The sequence below is a fragment of the Rattus rattus genome, chromosome 7 (assembly GCF_011064425.1).
Source record: "Rattus rattus isolate New Zealand chromosome 7, Rrattus_CSIRO_v1, whole genome shotgun sequence".
Classification (NCBI taxonomy): Eukaryota; Metazoa; Chordata; class Mammalia; order Rodentia; family Muridae; genus Rattus; species Rattus rattus.
Genome location: NC_046160.1, coordinates 4,518,340 through 4,530,009, shown reverse-complemented (window position 1 = coordinate 4,530,009; position 11,670 = coordinate 4,518,340). Strand labels below are relative to the sequence as shown.

General features: G+C 47.2%; 1 pseudogene; it reads right to left on the bottom strand.

The window, feature by feature from the left end:
- Positions 1-948: 948 nt before the first annotated feature.
- On the bottom strand, positions 949-8,955 carry LOC116905589 (annotated as a pseudogene).
- Between the last annotated feature and the right edge of the window lie 2,715 nt (positions 8,956-11,670).

Sequence of the window (11,670 nt, the reverse complement as noted above, 5' to 3'; positions counted from 1 at the left end):
TGCTTTCCTAATTTTCAGACTCTTTTATTGTAAAACCCAAGGATTAAAGCCAGGAGCACTCATGTAGTAAGGAAGCCCCTAAACACTGTGCCCAGAACCTTCCCTAGCCCCTTTATGTTTCTGTTTTGAGGCAGACTCACAAGGTCCCCAGGCTGGCCTTGAACTTTTGATCCTCTTACTTCAGCTTCCCACATAGCTGAGATTACAAGTCTTGGTGAAGCCCTTCTCTAAAGCCCACTCTATTCTAAGGTCCTTTTGAAAATTGGAAGAAATAATTTAGTGGTTCCAATCTTAGCTTCCATATCAAGGCAGTGTTTGAACTTTCACTCCATTCCCTACTGACTTACTTAGGCTATCGGAAGCTCTCTGGGTAACAGAGTCCTTGTTTTTGTTCTGTTTTAAGCTTTCAGGGAAACATTTGAGCAAACACTCCTCAAGTCCTGATAGTATCCGGGTGCATAAAGCTAGAAGCACGTGGCATCCGCAGGACCATTTAAGGCTGACTGGTGTGTCAACTATACTGAAATATAAAAAGCAAATCCAGTCCACAAACGCCTGTTCCTAGTTTAGAGCAAAGCTATAACGACTGTAGCAAGACCTCACTGATAAACATGAAAACTTTAGAAAATCACCTCAGCCCCCATGAAGATGACCAACCAACCTACTTGTAAAGTCAATTCTGACATTTTGTTCAGTCTCCCTAAACTAATCAGCACAGATTGTGTCTGTCTCCCAGGTATACAGTTTTTTACCTAATGACAGAAAATCATCCTAGTAAGACTAGAATTAAAGGCATTCTTTGGATTCTGTCTTTTAATATTTCAGAGGAAGACCAGAAGTGGCTTCAAGTACATGTGCGCCCAATACTGATGAGACCTTGGGTGATGTTCTCCGACATCATCAACTGTGCTGACAAACCGTGAGCTGTGTTGTTGGGGCTCGCCCCACTCACTGTTTTTGTGCCAGTTTTCCATAGCCGCCTCTTCCAGCATCGTAGTCCTCCGAGACTCATCCCAAACCTGACCCCCAGACTGCCCACGTCTATGCTGCCTGACCTTAAGCCTGCATCCTAGTCTGCGCGCATGATCCGGTTGCCTGGATGAGTTCCGTTCGTGTACAGAATTGTGGTCTCTGCATCTGCTCTCGAGTAGTATTCCACAGAGTCCACGGGCTGTTTCCTCCATCCTATCCAGACCCATGACGAGCTTCTTTACATCACCACTTTTGCTGGAGTTTATAAGTCTGTTCTTCAGTCGTATAAAATGAAAGATTTCCAACGTACGACACACAGCTTTTCCCCAACCCCTTCAGCAGCTTTTCTTGTTCTTCACTGTCACCCCGGAAGTGCTGGGCCTGGAACTCGCTGAGCTCCACGTAGGAGTCGCTGCACAGCGCCCTCAGGAGGCCACTGACATGAGGCAGAAACACGAACTACGACTTGGCCACGGCTGGGCGGACCAGGCGGCGGTGGCCCGGATTCACTTTTTAAAGAAGACAAGAGCCCTCGAGATGGTGGCTCTAGGCCTTGGTGACCCGAGTTTGGTCCTCTGGACCCACACGGTATAAGGCAAAAACAAATTTCCTCCCACATGGTTCTGTTGACTTTGAATGCCGAGACCGACTGAAATCCTGGCCCCCTGACTCAGTTCCCCAAATCCATACTTTGTATTAATGATAACAAGCAGTCCGCCCAGTCGCTGAGTAACTCTGCTTTGGACAGTTCATCTAGGAACACGCCTGTGTACAGGTGAAGCCTCGTATCTTGTTTTATCGCAGTGAAGAGATAGCATGATCATGTCAACTCATAAAGAAAAAGACTTAATTAGGGCTGGCTTACAGTTCAGAGGTTCAGTCCATTACCATCATGGCAGGAAACATGGCAGCATGCAGGTAGGCATGGTGCTTGAGAAGGAGCTGAAACGGCTACATTCGGATCAGCAGGCAGAGAACTGGTTTCCCTCTCAGAAAGTCCTGGAATGGTCCACTGACCACGAGTTAGTTTGGAGGTCACTTCGCCCCACCTATGGTACCCTGCCTAGTTACCAGTGTGCAAATTCTGCCCCAATTGTTTGAATTCTGACCCAGTTGTTTGCAAGGTATATAACTCCTTGTTAGAGTCCGCACAGGGTTGTCTCTGTCAAAGGGAGTCCACCCCAGCATGTTGGAATAAAGGGGTTCAGATCAGACCTCACAAAAGTACCAGTCATGACAGTTTGATGACTTCCTCTGGAGCCTGTGTGAGAGGCTGAATGCTGGGTATGGTCCTTCCCAGCATGCCACTGGATGGAACTGGCAGACAGGAAAGTCATCAGAAGCTTTCAGACCAGCGGGAGGCCCAGTACAGCAGGAACAGCAGGACAGACCTGCTTCCACGGGGGGAAACAGAGCTGGCTCCCAAAGATCGATCAGTCTCTCTCTCTCTCTCTCTCTCTCTCTCTCTCTCTCTCCTCTCCTCTCCCTCCCTCTCCCTCTCTCTCTCCTCCCTCTCCTCTCCCTCTCTCTCTCTCTCTCTCTCTCTCTCTCTCTCTCTCTCTCTCTCTCTCTGTGTGTGTGTGTGTGTGTGTGTGTGTGTGTGTGTACTATATACTGGCAATAAGTAGGGAACTGAGTGAACCTGCAAAGCTCTGTATCAATCACGCACTATCGAAGGGAAGGAGAAAAGCATTGAAGAGGAAATGGAAAGTCTGAGCCTTATGCAGTCTTGGTGGAAATGTAAGACGGTTCTGCTGCTGTGGGAAAATATGGAGGCTCCCTCAGAAGATTAGCAGATTAGCACAAATTACTATATGATCTATCAGCTCTGCTTGGGGTGTTTGCCCTAAAGAGCTGGAAGCGAAACGTCCGAGATCTTTACTTACTTGTCTTTGAATCTGTGCTCTTCACGATAGGAAAAGCATGGGATACAGCATGAACATTGAAAAGAATAGTGTTCCTCCTTCAAAAAGACAATTTTAAAATGCTATAAAGGCAGGGACCTTGAGGACATTATGATAATTGAAATAAGTCTGTCATAAGTTGACAAATTACACCTCTGCCAAGAGCCTAAGAGGCTCCTTAGAGACAAGCGGGTGGCTGCCGGGGGCTGGAGACTGGGAAGGCGTAGTCCAACCTCAAAGAATAGTGTTTTTCAGATGAACGAGATTCTGAAGGTGGTGGGAGATGCTGGCTGAGTAACAACTGTCACCTCACTGCACGCTTAACGTAGGTAAGGAAGTAAAATGTGGGGCTGCGGAGATGGTAGCTGTGGAGAGCATTGGCTGCCCTCTGGAGGAGTCAGGTTTGATTCCTAGCACCCACATGACTGGTCTTAACTGTCTGTAACTCCTGTTCCAGGGAATCAAATACCCTACTCTGGCCTCCTCAGGCACCAGGCACGCAAGTGGTGCACAGGCAGGCAAAACATTCACATACATGAAACTAACTAAATCTAAAATCAATTTTCCCAAAAGACAGTGTAATCTCATGTGCGTTCTTTCATGTGCATTTTAATACAATTAAAAAAATCATAGCAGAAGAGAGAGCACTGGGCCAGGCTTGGCCAGTGTGTTACATGTCACCATTACATCTATGCTGTATGTCACGACGTGCTGACCGTAATTTATTTATTTATTCATCTGTCTGTCTGTCTATCTATCTATCTATCTATCTATCTATCTATCTATCTATCTATCTATCTATCTATCTCTCTATTTATGTACTTGGTGTTTTTGAGACAGTTTCTTACTCTGTAGGCCTGGCTGTCTTGAAATTCTATAGGCTAGGCTGGCCTGGGACTCAGAGATCCTGCTGCCTCTGCTGCCCAGTGCTGGGATGAAAGGTGTGCACCACCATGCCCAGTGTATGCCTTAGGCGAGATTCAGACAGCAAAAGAGGCAAGGCTGGTGTTTTCCACTGTGGCTGAGGACACTGAGTTTTCTGCAACATCATCCTAATGTTACAATGTTCCAGAGGCTTCCCTCACAGAACCACTCAAGTACTAACCTGTCTTTTAAAAACTTGAGTGCACGCTTGGTTGGGGGAAGGAGGGAGCTGGTTTCCCGCCTTCCTGAGGCTGGGTTCTGTTGACCGGAGAGTTCAGTCTGCCATGCTATTACAAAGCTCAGCCTCCCCCACGCCCATCAGTCTCATAGTTCTTTGAGCACCTAAGTCTCTTCCTAAAAGAGGCAGATGCTTAGCTCTCTGCAACTGATCTCAATTGATATAATCAACCATAAGTGCTGGCGAAATGAGTGTCGGAGGAATGAACTTATGCTGAACAGGGGGCAGGAAGTGTCTGCCGCCCCCAGCACCATGTTGGGTGGCCCACAACCACGTCAAACTCCAGTTGCAGAGTCTGATGCCTCCAGTCTCCTAGGCACCTGCGTCTGATTGGGAGTTCATGACTGACTTCCACTACACAGTGAGTTGGAGGCTAACCTGTAGTACATGAGACTCCATGTCAATAAAACAAAAGGAAGGAAGTACACATCAGCAAGCATATGGGAGGTAGAAGCAGGAGGATAGTGGACTCAGGGTTAACCTGGGCTACATGGTGTTTTCAAAGTCAATGTAGTTCATGCCTGTAACCCCAGTGCAGGGGGATGACTATGAGTTAAAGCCCACATTCTTACAATAATGAGACTCTTTCACATGGAGAGATATACTCTCACTTTAAGCCAGGATCTGCATTTTTAGCTTTGTTCATTTTTTACATTTGTTTTTGTGTGTATGTGTGAGTGTGCATTCACACATGTATATATGCATATATGCCAGAGCCTGCACATGGAAGTCAGAGGACAAGGTGAGCAAATCCATTTTCTCCTTCCGCCCTGTAGGTCCTAGGAAACTAACTCAAGTTGTCAGTCTTGGCATCGAGCCCTTTTTCCCTCTGAGCCATCATGGAGGCCCTTAACTTTGCTCTGAAAGCTTGCTCAGAACACAGAATGAGTGTTTGAGTATTGCTGGAAAGTATTCTCAGGCCACAGGTGTGTGATAAAGTCATACACAGACATATACAGGTGTGTGTGCACACTCACTAAAAAAGAATGAAATGAAAGAAAGAAATAAGAAATGGAGGATGATGTCATTATGCTGCAAGGCAGGTCCAGGATAAGGCGAAGCCTCTCATTGGATGAGAAGGAAGGGTGGGGGAGGGGAGTCGAGCAAGGAGGGAGGAGGGGATCAAGATGGAGTCTACAGAGGACGGTGGTTCAGATTTAGGTGAACGAGATCGATTTTATCTTGTCTAGGTGGGCGGTTTATATCTTTTTCAACTGGCAGTGAATTTATTGTGTGGATGTATTGTGGACTGAGTATTTAACATACAAATCTAATTACTAAATTACAAGTTTTTGGAACTTTGATTTACCGGACTAAAGAGGACCTCATATGAAAGAAATGGCTGAGAGGCAGTTGGAGTGTACGGATCTGGTTCTGGGGTGTGTGTGTGTGTGTGTGTGTGTGTGTGTGTGTGTGCGCGTGCACACCAGGTGGACTAACTACCACATAGGGGACGGCAAGGAGAGGGCAGGTAAAAGGGAGACAGCCGGGACAGGGCAGCAGCTTGTGGACGGGGAGGTAGAGTAGCAGCTGGAGTGAGCAGATCAGACTCTCAGGAACTGATAGAAAATGTTCCTTTTTATAGCAACAAAGAAAGACAAAATGGGTTCCAAACAAACTAATTTTTACATTGTCTCTGTCAGCAGAGATGAAGGTAGGAGGCAGAGGCAAAAGACCACTGCAAGTCAAGTGCATCCTGGTCTACGTTGCAAGTTCCAGACCAGTCAGAGCTACATGTAAGAACCTGTCTCAAAAAACAAACAACTGTAGATAGATTATTTTCTTGTGAGTTGTATGGACGCATCACCTGTAAATTAGGGCTTCAGCAAGAAATGGGAGGTGTGATGTCCAGGAGGCAGAGAGAATTCTGGGATAGAGCCAGATGTAGCAGATCCGCCAGGGATGATGTGAGGAGATGGATTCGTGGTACTGGAGCACAGGTAACCAGCCAGGTGGCAAAACATAGATTAAAATAAATGGGCTCTCTTAAGTTATAATTAGTTAGAGAAGAGCCTAGCTGTATAGCCAAGGTGTTCATAAATATATATTGAGTCTGTCTTATTTCTAGGAGCATGGGACTGGGAGGTAAAGCCAGGACCCAATTTTTAAAAGTGGCATCCAACCTAATGGCAATTAGAACCCAAGCTTACAGACTTTAAAGGCCAGAGTAAAGCATGGGGCAAAAATCAGGCTAGCACAACAAAGGTCTGGTTTCTTTAATAAAGAAAGAGTGACTGAGAACAGACCAAACTTTACAAACAACAGAAACCTGAAAACACATACGGTGGGAGACGGGCTAACTCTTGTCTCTAAATACTGCCAGCTGGCATAAAGCGTGTCTCAAAGACACTGGGCAAGCCCAGACCCCTCACCACATCCAGCACCCCAAAATGATCCTCAACAAGTGGGGAGACCCAGGGAGACAGCTCCTGCCCACGAAGTCACGAGTTCTGCACCTTTCAGTTGTGGCCATACCGTGGGAGATGAGGACGAGGACTGCCGGAGAGAATCACGGGATGCACCAGCAGCTGAGCTTCACCTGTTTGTTTGGGGAGCAGCATTTTAAATTTACATCGAATCAAGAGGCTTTTTCACATGTAATTCCCAGAGAGCTGCACAGGTGGGTAAGAGCATTTGACTGAACAGGATACGTAGACGCGCGCATGTCTCAGTTTCTGGCCTCAGACAAACAACAACACATATCTGAGCTCCCAGAGATTTACTTTGTATTAATGAGGTCGCCATTCAGGGCAGAGGGAGCCGGAACTGTTTCCACCCTCAGGCTTATGAAGACTGATTGGACCCTACCGACTTGACCACATGGGAATTATTCACTTGACAGATTACTGTTCCTTGAAATCTGGCCAGCACAACCCTGAGTGACCTAAGTTATATTAGGAAACGCCAACTGATTTAAACGCCAGTCTACACAAAACCTCATGGGGTGAACATATCCGGAGATGAAAAAGACACACGCACTTCTCAAACTGAAAGAGAACCCTTATAAAAACGTGAGACAGGCTCTTATAAAACCCGTGAGACTGAGACTGAGAGTTTCATTCTACAGTTGAGAAAACAGGTACAGTGGAATTGATGGCTGAAACAGTGAATTAGTTAATTCACTTTGGCGTCTGGAGGGTCACACATGCACTGCACCCACCCAAGAGCTCTGAATTCATGAATGAAACACACACACACACACACACACACACACACACACACACACACACTTGTGCCAGCTAATTTTGATATGCCTTGACTTGCTCAATGGCTGGACACTTTTTCTTTCCAACTTTATTAACTTGAGTATTTCTTATTTACATTTTGATTGTTATTCCCCTTCCGGTTTCAAGGCCAACATCTCTCTAACCTCTCCCCCTCCCCTTCTGTGTGGGTGTTCCCCTCCCCATCCCTCCCCCATTACCGCTCTCCCCAACAATCCGTTCACTGGGGTTCAGTCTTAGCAGGACCCAAGGGCTTCCCCCTTCCACTGGTGCTCTTACTAGGATATTCATTGCTACCTATGATGTCAGAGTCCAGGGTCAGTCCATGTATAGTCTTTGGGTAGTGGTTTTAGTCCCTGGAAGCTCTGGTTGCTTGGCATTGTTGTTCATATGGGGTCTCGAGCACCTTCAAGCTCTTCAGTCCTTTCTCTGATTCCTTCAACAGGGTCCATTCTCAATTCAGTGGTTTGCTGCTGACATTCGCCTCTGTATTTGCTGTATTCTGGCTGTGTCTCTCAGGGAGATCTACATCCAGTGGCTGGACACTTTTAAACCTCCCCACCGCTAGTACACACTCCCTTCTAGTATTTTTGAATTAATATTTGCTAAATCTATATCTCATCTCTGCTACCCCAGACACAATCAGGGGAATGGCTTCTAGGGCCACTTCCTGGGTGGGCCTTTAAGTCTGTTCTCCTTGTTCTGAAAAGACCTCCGGAGAGGACCTTTCCCTCAGGAGGAGACCCCCAAGCGCCCAATGACCGAACCGAGGCCACTCGGATGCAATCAACAAGAGGTTTATTTACCTCTTGGGCACACTCTGCCAGCAGCTCTTTTATAGGGATTGGGGACTGGGGCGTCTGAGAAGCCATAGTTACGGGGATTGGTGGATTCAAGCGAGGCACATAGACATGTTCACATATGATTGGCTATTTCACATGATGAGGTAATCTACACCATTGGCAGGTTTGGGGCGTCCTGGATGTCGGGGACCCATCTCTTCCTGTGGCCTCAGATCAGGTACTCCTGGTCTGTTCCATTCCTTTCCTTTTATGGTCTGTTAGTTCTAGCGGCAGGGGGCGGGGCTGCCTGGGCTTGCTTTTCACAGTGTTTAGTCCTGAGTCTGAATTTAAAACTTATTCTTTTAACTTCATATTTTTAAACCTTAAATCTGTATAATTTTCCTTTCAGTTCCTCTGTCATGGACTCCTTCCTTCGCTCCCTCTCTCCCTAAAAGTCCCACCTCTGTCTACCTGCCCAGCCATTGGCTGTATGGAAACTCTTGATTACCAATTCAGCTAGGTGCAGGGACCCTCAGGTCTGGAAGCAAGGCTTTTGGGAGTTGAATTGAGACAAAGCACCAGGACTAATTCCCAACAGATGGCCTCTCTATGTAGGACAATTCATTGCAAAATTAACATGATTAATTTTTAGCTTCCTTTCTATTGGCCTGCATGATAAGGAAGTTGTCTGGGAATTTTAGGATTGCCTGCAATGTGGAGGAAATATTCCAGTGTCAGAGCAAGCTCTCCAGCACCAGGAGAGCTGGGCTCACGCCCTGGGATAAGCGATAGAGGACCAAGATGTAGACTCATTGCTGTCACCAGACACCATGCAGATCTTCTGAGTTGGCCTCCTTGGTAACGGAGGTGGCTTTCTGTCCTGTGATAATTCTTTCCTTTGGGTACTCCATGGTATCCGTCTCACTAAGGAGTTGAGCACACAAGGAGTACAGAGATACCCATGGGCTAATGAAGCATGGCGCAGGGCCACAGGAACAGAGACAAGGTTCCTAGGTGTGTTTTGCTTCCAAGCATCAGGCCACCCAGGGTGCAGAGGATAGGCAGTAGAGGCAGCCTGGGACCAAGAGAGGGGAGAATCATCAAACACAAAACCCCAGCTCACCCCAGCTCTGTGGGCTGCTGTGGGACCCTCCTGGGCCCTGCCAGTGTTTGACCCCTGCTGAGCCTTGCTGATGCATGCGGAAGCCTTTTGTTCCTAACAAAGGAATGCCATGACCTTTCTGTTTGCCCTGGGTGGTACACCTGGGCATAACACTGTGAAATCGGTTCCTGTTTTTTGTTCCTGTTTTTTGTTTGTTTGTTTTGTTCCAGAGGGTTTAAGCCTGTAATTCCTGTAAGCCTGTGCTTCCTAGAATTCTCCACCCAGTGAACTTGAAGTATATATTCTGTGAATCTCAGTAAAAGCTTTGGCATTTTTTTTTTTAACACGAATGACTCGAGTCTGTGAGTTGTTTTTAACCCCGTGGGCCTACGTTTGGTTACGTTTGGTTCTCAGTACCGTGACCATAACAGAGCCAACCGGCTGCCTCTCAGGCCAAAGACTAAAGAGTCATACATATGCAGATATATGTATATTTTCTAAGTCAATACAGTTAGGACAGCTACTATTAAAACCAAACCAAAGTACAGAATGAGGGTTGGGGAAGAATTACATCCTTTGGGTGTTGCCTTGCAGTATTCTCTGCAGCAGGGAAGAAGTGGGAGCAGTACAAGTGTCTGCCAGGAGGGGAGTGAACGAGCAGAGCGTGTCGCATGGAGACGTGGAGGGGTAAAATTCTGATGCGTGCTAATGTGCGAACGAGTCTCCAAGACGTTATACTAAGTGAGAGAGCCAGTCACAAAAGCTATAAATACTGTGCTGGTTACTGTTGTCAACATGACACAAACTGGCATCACCCAGTTTAAAGGGTGGGAAGGAGGGATTGAGGAACTGTCCCACCTGACTGACCTACGGGAATGTTAAATTTTATTGAAAATAAATTATTTTTATACTCCATATCTTGATTACAGTTGCCCTTCTTCTACTCCCTTCAGTCCCTCCCCACCTCCCCTCCCTCTACTCCCTTCAGTCCCTCCCCACCTCCCCTCCCTCTATTCCCTTGTCTCTCCCCCTCCCCCCTCCTCCCCTCTACTCCTAGTCCCTCTCCATATCCCTTCCAGATCCACTCCTTTTCTGTCTCTCCTTAGAAAAGAACAGGCATCTAGGAGATAACAAACACCACTAAGTAAAATTAATAAGATGAAACAAAAGCCCTCCACCAGGCTCCTCAACAGAAGGAGAGAGTCCCAGAGCAGGCACAAGAACAGATTCGCTCGTTCTCACACCCCGGAGTCCCATAGAAATACTGAGCTGAAAGCTGCACAGTGCATAAGAAGACCTGGTGCAGGCCCGTGGAGGCCCTGCGTCTGCTGCTTCAGTCTCTGTGAGTTCATGTTTTGGTTAGGGTTTTCATTGCTATGAAGAGACACCGTGACCGAGGCAGCTCTTCTGAAGGAAAACGTTTAATTGGTGCTGGCGTACAGTTTCAGATTTAGTCCATTATCATCATGGTGGGAGCATGGCACCTGCAGGCACACTTGGTACTGGGAGAGCCAAGTTCTACATCTTGATCTGAAGGTAGCCAAGAGGGGCTGCCTTTTGAACTGGCTGGAGCTTTAACACTAGGAGACCTCAGCGCCTGCCAACACTGTGGAGAGGGGTTTTGGGGGGGGGGGGCAGCTTGGCAGGAATTTGACATTGGGCCAGACAAGGAAGTAAGTTCAGGGAGGAGTCTGGTTTTAGGCTGGAACAAAGAAGTAGGCTTCGGGCAAGAAGATGACTTTGGGCTAGGACAGGGAAGAGCTCAGGTATCTCAGTCATCCTGATAAGCCCTAGAAACAGTGATCACGGGACCTTGTTTATTGCCTCGCTTGTACCTTAACCTAGAACTGACCTTATTACTGCATGTAATAAAATGGTGTAAAAGCAGACGAGGGGAAAAATAAACCTGCCTCAGCCTCAGAACTGACTGGGGTCGTGCGACGGGGTTGTCTGATTGTCGTTTTCTTTTTAATCCTCGCTCCTGCTCTGGAGAGCCTTTGACTGAGCTGGGTTGGTCACCACACAGTGAAACACTTCCTCCAATGAGGCCACACCTCCTAATAGTGCCACTTCCCATGGGCCAAGCATATTCAAACACGTAAGGCTATGGGGGGCCATTCCTGTTCAAACCACCACAGTTATTGTTCATGGACTCAGAGGACCTGCTTTCCTGGTGACCTTCATCCCCTTCTTCCATATCCTCTGCTGCAGGGTTCCCTGCACTCTGAGGGGAGAGATTGAGTGGAGATAGCCCATTTAGACCTGTGTTATTCCATGGGTTTTTTTTTTTTTTTCTGTCTCTCTGTTTAAGAGACATTTTTCTTAACTAATAATTATATAAGAAGGCCCAGCCCACTGTGGTGCCACCCCTAGGCTGGTGGTCCTGGGATATATAGGAAAGCAAGCTGAGCAAGCCACAGGAGCCAGCCAGGAGACTGCACTCACCATGGCCTCTGCTTTGAGTCCCTCCTCCAGGTTCCTGCCCTGACTTCCTTTCCTCCTGGCCTCTAAGCTGTGTAAACCC